The sequence below is a fragment of the Colletes gigas genome, unplaced genomic scaffold (assembly GCF_013123115.1).
Source record: "Colletes gigas isolate AHSC1104 unplaced genomic scaffold, ASM1312311v1 Colletes_gigas_Sc00006, whole genome shotgun sequence".
Classification (NCBI taxonomy): domain Eukaryota; kingdom Metazoa; phylum Arthropoda; class Insecta; order Hymenoptera; family Colletidae; genus Colletes; species Colletes gigas.
This window is the reverse complement of record NW_025106635.1, coordinates 7399824-7419041: the sequence shown is the minus strand read 5'-3', so window position 1 is coordinate 7419041 and position 19218 is coordinate 7399824. Positions and strand designations below refer to the sequence as shown.

General features: G+C 43.1%; 1 protein-coding gene across 2 annotated transcripts in view; it reads right to left on the bottom strand.

Moving 5' to 3' along the window:
• The window catches only part of LOC122395853 (tyrosine-protein kinase Btk29A), a 159342-nt gene that overhangs the window by 87750 nt on the left and 52374 nt on the right, over positions 1-19218 (bottom strand). The gene's annotated exons all lie outside the window — the stretch shown is intronic.

Below are 19218 nucleotides of genomic sequence, written 5' to 3'. Positions count from 1 at the left end.
AACAGCGACCCACAACCTCTGCATTTCTCTAATTCTCCTAATCAGTTTTCGAAAATTTAGATCAATCTTTGCTCCAAAGGGTAAGATTGCAACTAAAACGATTGTTGGCAGGAAAATTGCAATCGAGTCGACGTCCTAAGTGCGACCCACAGCCTCTATGTTTCTCTAATTCTCGTAATCAGTTATCGAAAATTTAGATCAATTTTTGCTCCAAAGTTAAGATTGCAATAAAAACGATTGCTGGCAGGAAAATTGCAATCGAGTCGACGTTTCTCCCTCAACGTCCTAACAGCGACCCACAACCTCTGCATTTCTCGAATTCTCCTAATCAGTTTTCGAAAATTTAGATCAATCTTTGCTCCAAAGGTGAGATCGCAACAAAACGATTGCTGGCAGGAAAATTGCAATCGAGTCGACGTCCTAAGAACGACCCACAGCCTCTATATTTCTCTAATTCTCGTAATCAGTTATCGAAAATGTACATGAATTTTTGCTCCAAAATGGTCAGGTTGACTCGTTATTAGGGCATAATTCCATCGAGAGGGTCGAGTAACGTCGACCGGAAGCGATCGACTCGAAATTGCCGGAGGAAGTACAGCGGGGCAGGTTTACGCGACAACCGCCTCTCATCGCGATGAACAACGATACGACCGAGGCAGTTTGCGATGCCATTGTTGTCAATTGCGATGCAATATGGCGGTCGAAACGAACGTTGCAATGGCAACGTCGAGTGATCGATGAATTCACTTAACGAGTAATGAGCAGAACAATTACCCATTATGTAATCGACGTGCTCTGTACTTGACGCCTCGCGACTCGTCCAAGAACCTTCATATTCGCAAGCATTATATTTCATCATGCATTCGCCAACTTATCGACTCCTATCTCATCTACGCGAAAGCTCTCGTAACCGAAACATTCTCGAAATTCCGAGAAACCTGCAATATACCATATCTTTTCCGATATCTCGAACGGAGTAAACAGATAACGATCGCGTGTGAAGAAGGCATACTTGTAATTAAAAAAAAACAGGAATCTACAATCCGGAAATTATAACCAAGAGAAGACAGAAATAGAAAGTAATTTGTTCTTATCTCGGAGCTAGTCAGGCCTCTTAATCAAACTTTTCACGAACGAGGGTGCCCGGACGGCGATAAGTTTTTTAAATCGAGTATCGTCGCAAAAAGCCGCGGTATCCGTCGCGGGAACTGGGTCGAATCAACAATGCCTCGTTCCAGCTACCGGTTTCCGCGATATCGATAGCGAAATTTCGCTCAATACACTCGGGACGCGTTGTATCCAGCAAACGTTTCGAATCCCGGTTAGGTGGAATCGCTACTCGCGACGGGCAAGGAGAAAATTTTCGCCGTATAATCCGGCCAAGATCTTCCCGGGGGCGTCTGGCGACGAAGGTCGCGCTTTTGCTTTGGAAAAACGGAATGCGGGGCCCGCAGAAACTCCATCGTTCCCGCCTCGTTTGCCGCGATTTCTCGCCGTTTCATCGGCGCGCGGCGATTTCGGATCAATGCTTTTCGGTAAATTAATACCGACGGTCCCTGGAACGAGTTTGCCCGGCAAACGCGAAGTGCCAGATTTCACTCTCGAATGGCAAAACCCTTTGATCGTTCAATTTCACGCGATCCCCTGAGCTCGTTTCACGCGCGACGCGAAACCGCTCGGAACGGCTCAAAAGGCTCGAATGTTCCCGCGATCCGATCGTTTTTTCCGCGCCTCGACACGTGATCTTACAAGGGACGTCGCTCGAAAGCTTTTCCATCGAAATGAAATGCAACGGTGATCTGGAAATATCTTTTAAATTAATCGAGAAAGTTACCAGAGAAACCATACGCAAAGTCTCGTGATAAATAAACGCGTAAATTCGTTGGTCGGAGAACGGAGGCACGAACAATCGTCGTAGGATATTCGAGGACGTCCTACCGGCGAGATTAGCCGTGGAATTCGAAAAGGACGAAGCCGGGGCTGCCTAAGAGTTTCATCTCGCGATCCTTCATCCTCGAAGCGCGTTCAACCGCGAGGACGCCAAAGAGGCGGCTGGCTCGTCCTGATTCCCGAAATCAGCCATCGGTTGGACGCTCTTCCGTAATCCAAACGGCATTCACGGAACCACAATTTCCTCTCCGAAAAGGGCTCGCGTCGTATCCAGGCCGCGTAATCCAAACGGGATTTCGCCCAGCCGCATCAGAGATTTCGCACAGCGCGTTAACACCGCATTCTGTTCGCTTCTATGGCCTCGACGATTTTCCCTTTCCTGAAACCCCCCAGTTTCGTCCTTAAGCGAGCGGAACACCCACGACGACCGTCTCAAGCAACGATTCTGCGTCTCTTGTTAGGTCTTTGATACATTTGACAGAGAACTAATCGACCAGAGACGAGAAAACTCCAAAGTTAAACTTAGAAATAGTCGATCGAGTCTGGGGAATGCGTTATCGAGTGCCACTGGTCAACGAAGACCATTAACGTCCTGAAAAACATGTTCAACTTCCAAATCGTACGTGTCTGGAAACACGTGAATTGACCGTTGGCTACTCAGTGGCTAGCTTATGGTCATCGATGGTCAGCAATGAGGTTGACGTCAAGATCAGTGGTCTAGTGAAGACCTAGGAATAGCCAAGAAGTAGGACCAATCGAAAGAGTTCTGTAGATTAGGCGATCTTAACTCCGGCACTGGCTGTCTCCCCACCCCTTCAGCGTGGTATAAGCGGGGCCACTGCGGACCTAATCTTCAGTCGCGTCGCGAATTCGGTAGTGTGGACATCGCTTGGAGAGAGGCGCTGGGGGTTCCTGACCGCTGCTGACCACTGGTGACCTCCACTGACCAATACTGACCACTACTGACCAGTTCTGGCTCGCGTTCCTGCCACTACTGACCACTACTGACCACTGCTGACCACTACTGACCAGTGCCGGACGGTGATGACTACGGTAAGAACTGTTCAAAAATTCTCTCCCCTCTTTTATTCTATCGTTTGATGCCAATTTCACTTGAATGAACTGATTGTGCCTTGCTTGCCTAACTGACGTTGCTATAATATGAATATTTTCTTACTTTACAGCTGGTCCAGTGGTAACTATCCTATTTCCTGACAGCAAGTAGTAAGTCCACTCCACTTATTTATATTTTATTATTTTTATTTGTTTGTCTGATTTTATTTGGTTATTATGAATGTATCATTTCTCTGTTTCTACTTGTACATTGTTTTTCGAATTTATGTGATTGCTTTGATATGTATAATATTACAGGATATAATATTGTTTTCAATCATATACTATAGTTGTTTCTATACAACTTCATAAATTTCTATTACACCGATTGGAATGAGATTTTCATTTTTCCGTTCTTGCTCGAATTCTCGTAATATTCTGCGAAGGTACTTTCTTTGATTCTTCCATTTCGTTTGATTGTTTGGTGTCTCGATCCAAGTTTCTTTTGAAAATTCTTTCGACTCTCTTCGTTGGTTGTGCACCTTTCATTGGTTTCACTTTCATTTGTTTCTTCTTCGACCAACGATCATCGTCACAGAAGATCTTTAGCTGACACATCATTTTTAAGTGTTCATTAAATTTCCTACCATATCTCACTAATATGAATATTAGTTTTGATTTCAGTTAGGACATCGAGGGACGACGCCACAGCCGCCGAGGGACTTTTAATTCCAAGTTGATTAGTCTTAAGCTTCGTCGCGAGTATTAAAATTAACGTCGAAGATTTCTTTATTGCACGTATTTCTTTATTGTGCGTATTCTTTATTGCCGTGTCCTACCAAGCAATTATTTAATAAATAGCTTCCCTCTCGATCGTACCCTCGTTCCTAGCTTCGGTCACCGCTGTTTCATCGATTGAAACATGTGATCGGCCGTGTAGCTGGCCCGACAGATCTAACCGCATTCCCTTGGTAGCTCGATCCAGGGAAAATGGTACTCTGCTGGAAGGTGTGGAGTTTCCGTATCCTGCGGAAACGCATACCTTCCAGCGGAAGTCGACACTGGAACAGAGGTACTCTCTCTTTGTCAGACAACTTGAGTCGGGTCCTTCGGGCTCCCGGCGGGTTGCGTTGGAGCAATGGAGACCTTAGATTCGGAGTCGCAGCCGTCCGTTATCCTGTAGAGATCTAATTAGCAAGGGCAGTAGGTTCGATCCTCGGATCCGCTGCACGGTTCAGCGTCGCGTCGCGTCGCGTCTCTCACTATATAGCTTCACCCCTTTTTTAAAGAAATAATTGCTTGGTACAAATCAGAACATCCAAGGAACTTTGTTCCCTTCTATCGTCCGAATTTTAGTTTTAACTTGACTAGACTCGAGCTTCGACGTTAATTTTACGTCCCTATTGTATGTGTCTCCCGATATTGCCAAGTAATTATGCAACAAGTAGCTTCTCTCGACTCGTTCTCTCGTTCCTAGCTTCGATCACCGCTGTTTCGTCGATCGAAACATGTGATCGGCCGTCCAGTTTGTCCGAAAGATCTAGTCGCCTACCCATGATAGATCGATTGCTAGAAATAGGAATCAATCTACCAAGGGCAGTGTTGATTCGATCCGAAGATCTGCTATACGGTTCAGCATCGCGTCGTGTATCCCATAATTTAGCTTCACCCCTTTTTAAACGAAATAATTACTTGGTACAACTAAACTAGAAGATCGAAGGAACATTGCTTTCTTCTATCTCTCTAGTTTAGTAATCCAGCTAAGCTTGGCTAAAAGGGAGATCGATGGAACTTTGATTCCATCTATCTCCCTTCGGGTCCCCAGTCGCAGCAACCTCCTCGTGGTGGGACCTGGTAATCGGTGTTACCCGCGACGAAAGTATTTTAAACACTTTCCTCCAGGGTAGGGCCGAGCTAATGGCTGCGAACTTAGTATAACTTCTTCAAATATCCGATAAAATTATTAACAAAAGCAACCTCGAAAGACTTCTGTACGTTTGCTAGCTTTATCGACTTCGGTAGCTCGGTTTACTATAATTTCTAAGTCTCTAAATCGTAGTATCATTCGTCGTTGTATAATAGATGGTCAGCGGGGGATATTTATCGAGAAAAGTCGACCAAATATCACGATATTCACAGAACCTTGCACTTAGAACTTTAAAAATTCAGAGTCCTGATATTAGCATTCGCCAAATTGAATAACTGCACATCATTTGCAACATATTAGGTTTGTTTGAAATGAATAATGAATTATAGCAGAGGATGGGAGTATATGAAACTGTACTGTACCCTAAAGAAACTAATTAACTTGTATATTTTGAACTCTCGATAATAATGGAAAACTATACGTGGATCTTCGGTCGTGGAAAGCAGAAATATGAAAAATATTGATGTGAAAAGCTTCGTTGTCAAAGGGACGCGAAGTATCAAAATATCGGGGCAAACCCACGGGAAAATTTTTATAAAATCAGTCCGATGGAGTGTTAAAGCGCCATGCATTGAATGTCTGACCAAGGACGGGTCGATTCCACTGTGCATCGACAAAAGAGAACTTGCAAAGAATTCCAAGATCCTTCTGAGAAGATAAAAGTGATCCCAATACGAGAGAAATAAGTTTGGAAGCAGCCATACTTTTTAATAAAACACGATATTCCCCGATAGATCGAAAGTAATCACTAGTGAAAGGAACTTGTTCCTTATTTTAACTAGTTTCTGGTATAAACTGATATAAGAGACTTTAATTGCAAGTGATTTTATAATACTCAACTGCATCCAAACTTTTGAACGATAGTACACATCGAATACGTCGCCAAATCGGAAAGTCTCATGAAAGACAATCGATAATTGATTGGTTTCGTAATAATGTCGATTGTCTGGTGGAAGTGCAGAGGTCTTCCACGTTTTTTCCCGTTCCCACGTACGTATGCCTCGAACGAAACCCACTGTGTGTTTAATTACTTCTATTGAGCGTCTAAAGTCTCTACATTAACATTCTTTTGCTTGCAATCATATAATACCTCGTGTTTTCATCAATTAATTCCTTTGTTCTTTGTTGCAAACATTGCGTAATGTAAGGCTAGTATCGAGTAGCTGTCGTCTCATTAAATCTGATTATAACTACGAAATTAACACTAGATTTACGGAAGCCGTCAATTTGACGGATAAAATTGCAGACCGCGTGAATATTATTTTTTAACAACTTACGTTGAACTTGATCGATGCAATAGCATGAATACATATTCTAATTAAAAGAAAAATCGTATTTTAAGGTAATCGTCAACACGGAAGATATCAATAAATATACGTGCGATCAGTGCCCGTAAATCTAGCGTTAACTATCCTTTCATGAATATTAAAGTCTATCGTGTGCAACCAAGCTCGCAAAATTCATCGCTACAACGAATATAACTCGATATTTGTATGGCAATTGCATTGGTCCAGCAAAATTATAAAGTAACAGTCCCATTTTTTGCATTTCGTCTCCAACAATTTTATTCGCTTGTGTACCGTGCGTGACGTTTGTACGCGTTGATAAATCACGATATTTGCAATTGAGATTCGTTCGGTGCGCGTAATCGGCTCGACGAACTTCGCGGGAGTCAACAAAGGATTAAGAGTAGCCTCCTCGAGCGGGCGTGAAATAAAACAGGAGTATCGGCCGATTAAATGTGGGTTAATCTAGCCATAGAACGAAGAAAATGGCCAGAGGATCCTGGAATCCTTCGTAACGGTTGGTCGGGCATCGGGAATCGAATCGCGGTGGGCTCGGGGTTCCCGTTGCGCAGGAAATCCGCAGCTGGCTGTATCGTAATAATCCCAATCGGCATTAAAGTTCGACAGGCTAATGGCTCGGCCGGCGAGATATGGGCTGCAATACGGTTTATTGGCAGAAGGGCGCGCGGGACCGTTCATATCGAGTTTCCGCAACACCGGCGACGATATTTGTAGTCGAGTCAGCTGCGTCCCTCGAATAACTCGCGCCCCTCCGTCCTGTTTCTCCGCGATCGTACGCGCCTCTCCGTTGTCCACGTACCCCCTCGATAAAGCTAACGTTCCTCGACCATCGGGAATTTCCGGTCCAGAACCAACGACAGCGAGAAACGATCTGGTAAACGACTCCATAACATTTTTAAGACCCACACCTACACAACGATCGTGGCTAAGGAGGGTTCGATTCAGGGATTGCACTCGAATCTTTCTCAAGTCCATTGTTAAAAATCGATAGATCGGTGTCTTGGAAATGCACGAATCTCTGCTGTCTGATTTGTGGTTTCCTCTGTATCTTCATATGTTGCGTGATTATCATTGCAAATCTGGAGGTTTATGGGGATAGAAGCGATTAGAAGAAGAATATTTGCAATCTAGTTACGTAGCAGTGGAAAATCCGTTAATTAATCGGACATCAGCTGTCAGGTTGTCAGGGACCGTCCCCTTCGGAGGTTTCTTAGTCCGTGAATGTCGGCTGCGTCGTCCCGAGGTCGTTGAACGCCATATTACAGTAACCGTCCACGTTCCCCTGTCTCCATATTATGCAAATGCTTGGTTAGGTTCGTGGCGGCGGGCTCCACCTTGGCAAGTGGTTAATAATACATCTGCCGGTAATGGGCTACCACCGGTTTCCGTTGATTTAGGCGCGGTGTCAAGGAAGATTAAGGACCTGGAGTGTCGGGGATACGAGGCGATACCGTTAGGGTGTGCACGGACAGTCGAGACCCCTAGATCCCACATTCACGGTTTTATCAACCCTCGACGAGTCCATTTTCAACCAAATCTGAATCTTGCTCTAGAAATCTCTGCTGTTCACGTATCTTCTTGAAACGAGAAATTGAGGCGTTCGAAGGGGAACAGGAGCTCGATAAAGGGACAAATAATTCGAGGAATGTAAAAAGCGGAATGGAAAATGGCGTGTGGCCGGGGCGAGGATCGATGCCACGCTGGCAATATGTTCGGTCTCTCCATGAAACTCGACAGGAACTATCGCGCGAACAAGAATCACCGTTTCGAGGTCGAAATCTCGGCCGGGAGATCGAGCGATCCGGCGTCAGGTGCACCGGACCGTTTTCAATAAGTTGCTCTCGACACGAGTCGGTTTCGTAGTCGCCATCGATCTCCGGATCACCCGCGTCAGCCACCCCCCGTGTCCTGGAAATTCCGCAGCCGGTCGGCTTTTTACGGCCCCGTGTCCCGCCATGCGAGACACTTTCCGTGGATTCAAGCAGAATTCGAAATGTGACGGACAACCGTGGAGGACCGGGGGAGAACGGCTATCAATTTATACGAATCGCCTATCGATATTCGGAGCCAGCGTACGACGCATTCGGAAACCGGAAACGACCATCGATCGGAACGAATTCCTCCGAAGAACCGGGCTCCGTATCCACGAAACAAGTTTCGTTTACGAATTTCTGGAACAAAAGCTCGCATCTCGTTCCTCGAAAACGTCCACCGAGTGCTTGCAGGTCGAGTCTTTTTACAATTTTCATTTTTATTTATTTATTAAATAGCCATTAATACAGAAAGATTTACAGGTATAGAAGAATGTTGAGTCATGAGTAACTTTTATTTTTTTAATCAGACATTTATTTTACTCTCGTTAAATAACAAAATTATATTAATTTATTATGTATTCTCCCATCTTCCTGGGAGTTTATCAATTTCTTCATTGTAAAATGTGGTTGGTTTGAACTGCAAGAAGTTTTCGACTTGCTCTTCAGAATTGAAGGTTTTTCCATTCAAAAAGTTTTGTAAGGAACAGAAAATTAAGGTGGAAGTGGTAAAACATACCATAGAAGCTCAAGAATTTTTTCTTGGGTCACCCTTGCTGTACGTGGTCGCGTTGTCGTGTAAAAGAATGACGTTTTTGCGATCGACGAGTGCAGGACGCTTTTCATGGAGTTTCTCTTGCACTCTTCGCAGCTGCTGAACGTATCTATCCGCAGTAATCGTTAAATTTGACTTGTACAACTCGTGGTGAATTATTTTATTAGCACTATTATTAGTACTTTTTGACTTTCCATTTCAGAGGTTAAAAAAAACAGTTTAACGTAACGTGTATCACACAAAACAGTTGACAAAAGACTAACTGAAGCCTCGTCTATATAGTGAAAACAAAAACTTGTCATGGTAACTCATGGTAACTCAATAATAGATTCTATAATACTTAGCTGCATCGGAAGTTACTTATGACAAAGTTACTTATACAAAATTAAATGATACGAAGTACGAGATTGACTGTGAATAATTGCAAAGAGATGACAAGTAAAGAGCGTTTAAATGATAGAAATGAACGAAATGTTTTGTTTCTTTGGAATCTACCAATATGTTCGCCGCGTGGGCGAATCCCACGTGGGATCAGAGGGAATTCTTCTTAAAAATGGTGGCAACGAAAGTGCATTTGGCGGTCGTGTTCAGGGCGTATAGAGATACAGAGGTTTCTCTTTATTTTTACTTACACCGGCGATATGTCACCACGGGAGTATCTTCTTCCACGCAGATATACTTAGATCCGCCGTAAGACGCACGGAACATCGAAAGTTTCCTTTCTTCCATTACGTGTGTCTCGTATCGGGGGATGAAATTCACCCCCCGGAATGCATATTTCAACGCGTTCTTTCTCCGTAGCGCCGGAAACGCATGCGAAAAAACAGTTCCATGGTCGCGCCTCGCTCCGAATAATAACACGATCGATTTACACGGTAAATTAAACCTCCCGTCGATTGCATTCGATACCGATTCGGCAACAAGCTTTCCCAAGTTGATTTTTCTCGTAAACAGCGTGTCAACATATTTTAATCGACGGTATCGCTTCATTTGCAATTGCAAATAATACCCGTTTAATGGACAAAACGTATCGAGTGTACCTTTGTGGGATACGCTGTATTTTTATTATTTTTTATCGATGCAACTTTCGCAAAAAAATCGGGCAACAATTTAAAAATGAAACGAAACTTTTTAGAATTCGTGCATCCCCGCTGGCTAGAACATATCGAATTTATGTGGATAAAATAATCTGAACCCCTCGAAGGGTTAATAAATCGACGATTTTGAGCAGTAATAATTTTTGGGGCACCCTAACGCGATCGTACGAACCTCGATCATCGAAAGTTTTGGGCAGCCTGTAAATCCAAATTTCGGGGGATAAAATTCGACAGTGTCCGTTAAGCTCGGCGCAAACAGAAACGGAAGCTGGTTCCAGCGTCGTACGAAACGGCCACGTCGGCGGCACGTTTCGTTCAGCGTGCTCCTTTTTATCGCCGCGGCCATTTAAAATGGAAAACTTTCCGCTATTTTCCCTTACCCGGGGGCCCCGCTGGTCGCATCCAAAGTACTTCCGCGACGAAGCTCATGAATAAAATCAATCGAGGCCGCGGCGCGACGATTTCCTACAAACACGCGACCGAACTCTGAATTATTGTTCGAGAACGTTGCTCCGAGAAGGCGCAGAAAGCATCCACGGGGCACCATAGTGTCGTAATATGGTTATCATGGATAGGAAAGTAAACTTCATTTGTATTTTGTGGCCTAGTGTTTATTTTTCTAAGCAAGCATGGCTAAGTGTCTAGAGAATATGTGTTTCATATTTTACATATGTTTCAGCGTTGTTTCTAACAAGTAGTATGAATTAAAAATCGATAGAGACAGTATTGAAATAAATGTGAGTTGGAAGACGTGCCTAAGTGAGAGAAGAGAGGAAATCGTACTCGTATACGTATAACACGTTATATCTGGAAAACTAATAAAAATCGGGTAAATAAATTGCAGGTTGATGAATTCGTCTCAAAAAACACTATCGCATGTTCCAAAAAAAAATATATAGTTCCATTTAAAAAACGAAACTTCAGCACCGTATCTCTGAAATTAATAACATAAATAAAATTTTCGATTACGCCAAAATAAAGATCCTATTTTATCCTGCAATTTTCATATAAACAATTTTTTCGTATCGTCAATATTTATTGAAGTATCGCGGCTGACACACTTTAGCGGGGACACCCTGTTTATCAGCTGGTTTTAATTGTTTATATCTTTTGAACAGCGTCGTCGTTGTGTAAATAAATCGCAGGTTAATGAATTCGTCTTGAAAAACACTATAGCATGATTAAAAAAAAAATATATAGTTCCATTTAAAAAACGAAACTTCAGCATCGTATCTCTGAAATTAATGACATAAATAAAATTTTCGATTACGCCAAAATAAAGATCCTATTTTATCCTGCAATTTTCGTATAAACAATTTTTTCGTATCGTCAATAGTTATTGAAGTATCGCGGCTGACACACTTTAGCGGGGACACCCTGTTTATCAGCTGGTTTTAATTGTTTATATCTTTTGTACAGCGTCGTCGTTGTGTAAATAAATACATTTTTGTCCATTTTGCTCGCACATAGGACCGCGAGAAGTCGTTAAACGATTCGAGTCTCGTCATTGCGCAATGGTCCGCGACTTAATAGAAGATAAACCGTCCAACGTTATCCCCGACAGCCAATATTTACGACGTAACGAGGTCTTCCCGGTGGAATATCGAAACGTTCGGTATCGAGGCTTTGAACGGGGGAATTATTTACGAGGGAGGGGCCCGGGAAAATCGACGGAGGCGCAATAAACATCGGGGAACGATAAACAGAGTCGAAAGTCGTCGTCGATGGATGACGTTTCCCCCGTGAAAACAACGGAGACCGGTCGCCCCTTTGCTGGGAAGCTGTATTTCGCGAGCCAACGAGGAAGTGCTCCTTCCTATTGGATCGCTAGCGTTTAAGGCTCGCGGGCCAAGCATTTCACACCGGCCAGAAACCGGCTATCAGTTCTGAATTGCCACTCGCGAATGAAAAATCGTTCCCGGGAATTCTCCCGGATTTTATAACAAATTGCTCCGGGGATTCCCGGTTATCGAATATTTGTCGTGTTTCGGGAAAATACCAAACCACGTTTTTGTATCCCGCGATGTACGCTGCCTTTTTAATTCGTTCGTTTATTCCCGATTTCCGGTTTTTCTGTCGAACTTTTTCGGGGACGAGGAAATATATTTGTAACGACACGCGTGGGTAATTATTTACACTTTTTTAGCGCTGGTGCAACCGGAAAGGAGGTGAAACAAATTGAAAGTTAAATATAAAATTATTTCGTTTGAGGTTTCGTTGACCAGAAAATCAACTTTGAATATTCACCTGAGTATAGTTATGGCTTGGATAAATAGATTTCGATACTTTTATTATGTTTTTTGTACTTTGTAATTTTATTTGTTGTTTTAGTATGTTATTCAATTTTGATTGATCATGGTCCCCATATTTAACACTCCTTGATTCGTGTCTATGGGGTCATGTTAAAACAAACGAGTATAAGACTATCTTATGTACTACTCAGTTAAAAGCGAGAATCATTTGGCATTTGAAGAATTGAAGATACAGAATACGTTGGAATCCATTTGTTCATACAAATCTAATTTAGAAAGTTGTATATATAGCACAATGGGGAATTTTTAACAATTTCTGAATGAATTAAGTTAGTTTAATAAGTACATGACTTATTTTCATTTAAATATACTTTAAATCCATAAACAGAGGTAACACAGTACATCACGTTGATACTAATGATATTTGTGCTATCTGTATCGAGAATAAATGATAAAATTGCATTCTTTATTTTCGATTTGTTTTCTTATCTAGAATCACCCTCCTTCCGGTTGTACCACCGATGCTGGGACACCCTGTATGTATAGAGAAAAAAATCTTCATAACAGTGACCTCCACAACATGTTTCAAGGTCATCGAAATTGACGAGGAATCGCTAAAGTAAATAATTACCCACGCGTGAGATATCGTAGTTATTTGGTAGTTTTGGAGACGCGTTCGATTAAAGTTGCATAGCCAGTGAGATAGCATGATTATAGGTGTCTGGCAGAAACTGACGGCGAAGTGGCATGTTACGTGGCTTGTATGTCGAAAGTTCAGCGATCGGGTCCCGGTTAAATATCGCTGAATTTCCGATTTACATGCCACGCGACGTGTCGCTTCGCTGTCACGGCTTCTACCCGCCCATATTCGTAGTACATCGCTAGCTGTGTAACTTTAATTACATCCCCGGAACTATCGAGCAACCGCAATCAAATTATAACTCGGACAGCGCAAAATAGAGCGAGGAAAAATAGAATCGCTAGGTCGATTAATCCACTAGAAACTCGTGTGTAGGGGATAATCTTATAATTCTCCTTGGAACTGGTCTAACAATTAACGAGACGATGCTACGAAAACTACTGGAAATGCCCGGGTTTGCTTCGAAACGTGAAATCACTCGAATTCGACAAAGACACTCGAGGGAGTTGTCGATTAATTTCACCAACGAAACGCGAAATTGCGTAAATCGTTACGGGATGTTAATTGGTACTCGTGAATCTCGAGGATCGCGGGAGGAAAGTGATCACCGTTTGTGGGACCGCCAATAACATATACGAATGGATTTTCAGAGTTCACCGTCTGTTTCGCGTTGGATGCTTTTTGTTATTAAACGTTAACGTTCGCCGTTGGTCAGGAAAGAAGCGGACACGATTTTTGCTCGTTCGGCGGGGATCCAAGGAACGACGACAAATAAATTACGCCCGCGGAAGGAATTATACGGTCGCGTTCTATCCCGGGATACCTTTTCCTCGTCAAATTGCCGCGATTATTTTGGATTACAGCAATTAATCGGTGCACGCGTATGGCGCGATTTGATGCACGGGTCGCAGCGACGGTGGCGAGCGGGTTCGCGCGATCGTCGCTTCTCTGAAAACGGTGCCGCCTAATGCCGACGATTAATCACTGCTATCCGGGCGAACCGACTAATTGCTCAGTGTGCGCCTGGTCTCGCGCTCCGCTCGATTGTTAGGTACACACACGGACGCGAGCACATCCATCGCCCACGTTGGGCGGGGGGAGAGAAAAAAAAAAAAAAAAACGAGAATTAGTAGAATTCGTTCGATCTGCCGTGCCTGCGCCGCGCCGATAAGTCCGATATCGGAGCTGCGTTCATTACTTTTCCTGATAACTCGATCGTTTCCGTCCCTCCGCCTCGTTCAAACGATCCCAAGTCTCTCGCGAATCGCCTGTACAATTTTTTACCAGCCGCGCGATACCAGCGAGAAACTAGTTTTTGATCGATGAATCGGTTATGGAGTGTTATAATTAAATGCACTTACCGTGTGTGAGAACTCCGTCTGAAAGTGTACCACAGATCACGTGCACTAAAAACGCGGCGAAGACAGTCGTATATCAATCCTTTGTAAACATTTCTTAATAAACGAGCCTGTTTTTGACTCCTCCGAGCGTACGAGGCTCCTTAATTGGCGATTAAGAATTCCGCGGTGCATGGCTTGCACGAAGTTCATCGTACAGACGATTAATTACCGTAACGAAGTACGGTCATTACGAGTTCCTTAACACCGCCATTCGTCGCTCGTGCGGCGGTTTGCCAAGAGGCGTTTTTCCGCGAGCTAGGTGTCAGAGTACGAGCACTTGGACCGTTGTTGCGCGAATATTTCTTTCCCGTTCTTGCGCCCGAGAACTCCAAACAAGGAACGAAATTAGATTTTACGAAACCATCGATTCCGCGAGTGTTTTTTTTTTCGTTCGATAAATCGAAGGGGGTAAATCTAGTGTTAAAACGGCGGGCGCGGCGTACAGGAAATATTTGAGGACGGCTTCTCGGGCTGCAGAGTAAGCCCGACGTCGAATAAATTTACTCGATCGCGCGAAAATAACGTTTAACGCTGGATTAATTTCCTATTCGAGAGCGACCGAGATAAAACGAATCCCGCGTCGTCGTCTCGAGGGAGTTTCATTTACATCTTTTTGTCCGCAAACATTCACGAAGGCTGCGCCCTCCGAGCGATTTCGTTCCGTTGTTCCGTCGCCGGAGCGTAAAGAATTACGGTTTTCCTGTTTCGCGTTTTAAAATACCGTGCCCGTGTTCGCCTACGCGAAATCGAAGTCCCGGCAAAAAGTAAAACGATGTAAAACCACTCACCCGAGGCTGCGTGTAATTCGATCGTCTGCGATATGTACTCACCTGGAACAGAAAAAAAAACACAAATAAGTCGCTTTGTTTGGGGGACTGAGCTTGGAAAAATGACAATATACCGATTTTTTTATTTCTTTTTGGGGGTTTCAACAGTTCTAAGAACGAAGAATTAGAAAGTAAAGTCTCCCCTTTAACGTGGCTTTTGGATTATGTCGATCCGACTTTCCCTTTTGGAGATATCGTAATTTATATGAAGAGGTCATTTTTAAAATTCCACTCTTATATATCATAAAACTTTAGACGCGTGCAGTTCCAAAATTATTAGTGTTTTATTAATTATTAAGCAATTGTTAGCGGCGGTAAACCTTCCTCTTTAAAATGGTTTTTGGTTTTTGTCGATCGGACTTTCCGTTTTCGAGATATCGCAATTTATGTAAAAGGCAATTGTTCTTAATTCGGCTATCTCACTGACCGGCTTACGTACAATAGCCTATTCACGCGTATTAAAAATACTAAAACTTTAGACCCGTGCAGTTCCGAAACTATTGGAGCTATATTAATTTTTGAGGCGTTGTTAGAGGCAGCAAAGCCTCCCCTTTAAAATGGCTTTTGGATTTTGTCGATCGGACTTCCCGTTTTCGAGATATCGCAATTTATGTAAAAGGTAATTTTTCTTAATTCGATTATCTCTGTCTTCGTCTGACGCGTCGCGCCGGACCTCTCTTTCTCGCACGTGACTCGCGACCGAGTGGCCCAGTGACCTAGTTTCGGCGAGCACGTGCGGTCAACGACCTTGACAAGGCCGTAATCAAAAAGTAAACAAACGCTTCGGACCCTTATATCTCCGGAACTAGCCACCGCATCGGCTTGAAACTAAAATCGCTATATCTCCGGAACTAATTAAGCTATCGACTCGTACAAGCGCTCATTTTAAAGGGCTTTTCATCCCCTATCCGATGACCATATAACATACTATAATTTTTGCTATCTTCCATGTTTACTTTGACACTTACTTTGACCCTCGACTCGAAACAAAAATTTTCATATCTCCGGAACTAATTACGCTATCCACTTGCACGAGCGCTCATTTTAAAGGGCTTTCCATCCTCTACCGTATGAGCTTGCCAGCTACTATAATTTTTGCTATCTTCTATGTTTATTTTGACATTTACTTTGACGCTAAGTTTCTAAAGGTGTTTTAGCAATTCCTATTGATATTGTAGGCGTTAATTGAGTAATATCTGACTGATCTATTGAGTACTAAGTCGTTGCACCTTAACACCATTATACTTTTGTCAAAATTCTGTATTAATTCATCCTACTTGAGATACAATAGATACTGCAATCTCGTTTCTTGCATCGATCTACTATATTCTTTAAGGCACAGTATTCCCACCGCTGTTTGTAACATTCATTTCAAGAAATCTTCAATGCGAAAAGTATCGTAAGCTTTCGGGCGATTTTCCAAGGATCGTCTCGTCCGCCAGGAAAATAGATTCCCGATCGAATCTCGGTGATACGTCGTCGCCAGGAACAAAAGCTCGCGGGTTAATAAAACATGGCGTGGAATACGTCAGAATCGAGCATCGTTGGCGCGCTCGTTTCCTCTTCGCTATTTTTGTCGGTTCCGCGGTATTTTTCGCGTTCCGCAATGGCGATTTTCCAGCAGCCGGCATTCGAACAACGGCTTTCATTACTTTCTAACGAATATTCGTCGTGTACCGGCCGTGTATAATGCGCGGCTTTGTTTTTTACCCAGTTAGTTCGAGGAGCCTTTTCTCTTTTGAACGACGTCGGCATGGACGGATGTAATTTAACCCAAGGACCGGTGGAAAATATCGCGGAAATTCATAGTAATTTTCGTCGTTAATGCGGCGCGTCCGTTGCTCTTTTATTTATTTAATCGTACGCGATTTATTCCGACCCGCTTCTCTTCCGTTCTTCCAGCGTCACGGCCGCTTCATTAATTGTTCCTTTGACGCGGTGAGAATTTTAATTATTCGCTCCCATTAACCCTTTAGCTCCGGCGTGCTTGTAATAAAATCTGATCGTCGTAATATTTCCAAAGGACGTCTCGGGATTTTCTTTCGGTTTTCTGGCGACGGTTAACAGGCTTTCGCCGCATATTTTTAAGCACCCGACTCTGTTTTAAGCTAGTAAGTGGAACGCGTGCACTCTGCCAGATTACCAATAATTTATCGAGACGAGACTCGTATTTTTACATCTCAAAGGATCCGCGATTTCACGCGTAACGAGAATTCCTGCGGCTCTAAAAATATGTTAAGCGACCCGTGTCCCGAAGTTTCGACCGATCGCGAAAGGGTAGTTCGACAGATGGCTGCCAGGCAAATATGGACTCCTCGGGGTGTTCGAAATAAATAGCTAATTTCGGTCGAGAAGTTTCCTTGCTCGGAAGTTCCGTCGTCGGGCTCCTGCAACTTCCCGGCCGGTTTCCTTGCACGAAGTGATTTTTCGGTAGCATTCAACGGACGACCGATGAAAGTAGCGAATGTATATTTCAGAATGCCCGGGCTTTCGATGTTCCCCGAGACTGTACCGTATCCTCGGATAAAACTTTCCAACATCGGACTCGAAACTTCCGGTCCTCGAGCCACCAGAAGCCTGATATGCATTCTAAATCGATAGCGTCGCGGCGCTCTTTCGACGTCTTACGTCGCCCGCCGCCGTCCAAGCACGGAACTCTTTCCAATTCCAGGGAATAAAACACGCGCAGCTGGCCCATAGAAAACGCCTCCATTGTGCCAGACAAAATTAAACGAACGCGTTATATTGATTTTTCCAATATTATTTAACTGCCGTCGTCGCTTATGCAAGAAAAGCCACCGCGTACCGGAATTAAACAGACCGTGGTTAATTGCAAGCCCGTACAACTGTTTCCTAAGCATAAAACCGCCAGACTTAATATTCAATGTAAATTTCCGCGCGGATAAAAAGTTGAGGGGAGTTTTGTCGCGCGGTTGAAAAAGGAGAATTGAAACCACCGGCCGCGACTTTAATTCAATGGCGTGCATACACACACGTCGCGCTCCCGCAATTCCCCGCGAACAGAAAAATGTCCTGCTTGGGATTTCGTGATAGGGGAATTCCCCGGTAATTTCTCGGCCGGGCGATGAAACGCGTACCAGAAAAATGCGCTTTATTCCAGGCATTGTTACGCGAACGCCCGGGCTTCCTGATTTCTCTATAAATTCGCCCACTGCCAGATTTCTTTGCTCCCCGGGGCGAACGCGTTTAACGAAACAAAGAAAGAGTTCGTCCACTCTTCCGGAAGATCGATCCTAAGGATCTCGAAAATTAGTCGTCTCGCGATCGGAGATTATTAACCATTTTTCGGCTGCAAGTTCCTTTTTCTTTGTTAACCCCTTGCACTCCAAGAGTTCATTTCAACAGAAGAGTCGAATTTTGTAACGCCATTTTAAGGAATATTGAAATTCCTTTCCAAGAGAAATTTAAAATTTCTTCGTTTTATTAATTTGTGTTACTGTATGCAAGGGTATTCGGCCAACCCTGGAAAAAATTTTAAAGGGGGTTTCTAGAGGCCAAAATAAGACGAAAATCAAGAATACGAATTTGTTGATGGAGGCTTTGTTAAAAAGTTATTAACGTTTAAAATTCCGCCAGTACTGAATTTTTTTCTCGAAAATGCGCAAGATTTCGGGAGTATGTCTATTCACCAAAAATTATTGTAATTGAGCCCCGCAACCAAAAATAATTTTTTCAGAATGATTTGAAATTTTTTAATTTTCTCGAAAAATTTGTCCACCTTTCTGAATTTTTTTCTCGAAAGTGCGTAGGATTTCTGGGGTATGTCTATTGACCAAAAATCATTGTAATTGACCTCTGCAAATAGAAATAATTTTTCCAAAACGATTTGAAATTTTTGTTTTCGGTCGAAAAATTTCACACCTTCTAGAATTTTTTTCTCGAAAGTGGGTAGGATTTCGAGGGTATGTCTATTGACCAAAAATAATTGTAATTGACCACACTAGCTAAAAATATTTTTTTCAGAACGATTTGAAATATTTTTTTCTCACCGAAAAATTTCAGGGGAATAGGTGTACGTCTGGTCAGACATTCAGTAATGAATTTTTTTCGCAAAAGTGCGTAGGATTTCAGGGGTATCTGTATTCACCAAAAATACTTGTAATTCGCCTGTGTAACTAAATATAATTTTTTTAGTGTGATTTGAAATTGTTTAATTTCGTCTAAAAATTTCAGTACCTACTCGAATTTTTTTCTCGAAAGTGGATAGTATTTCAGGGA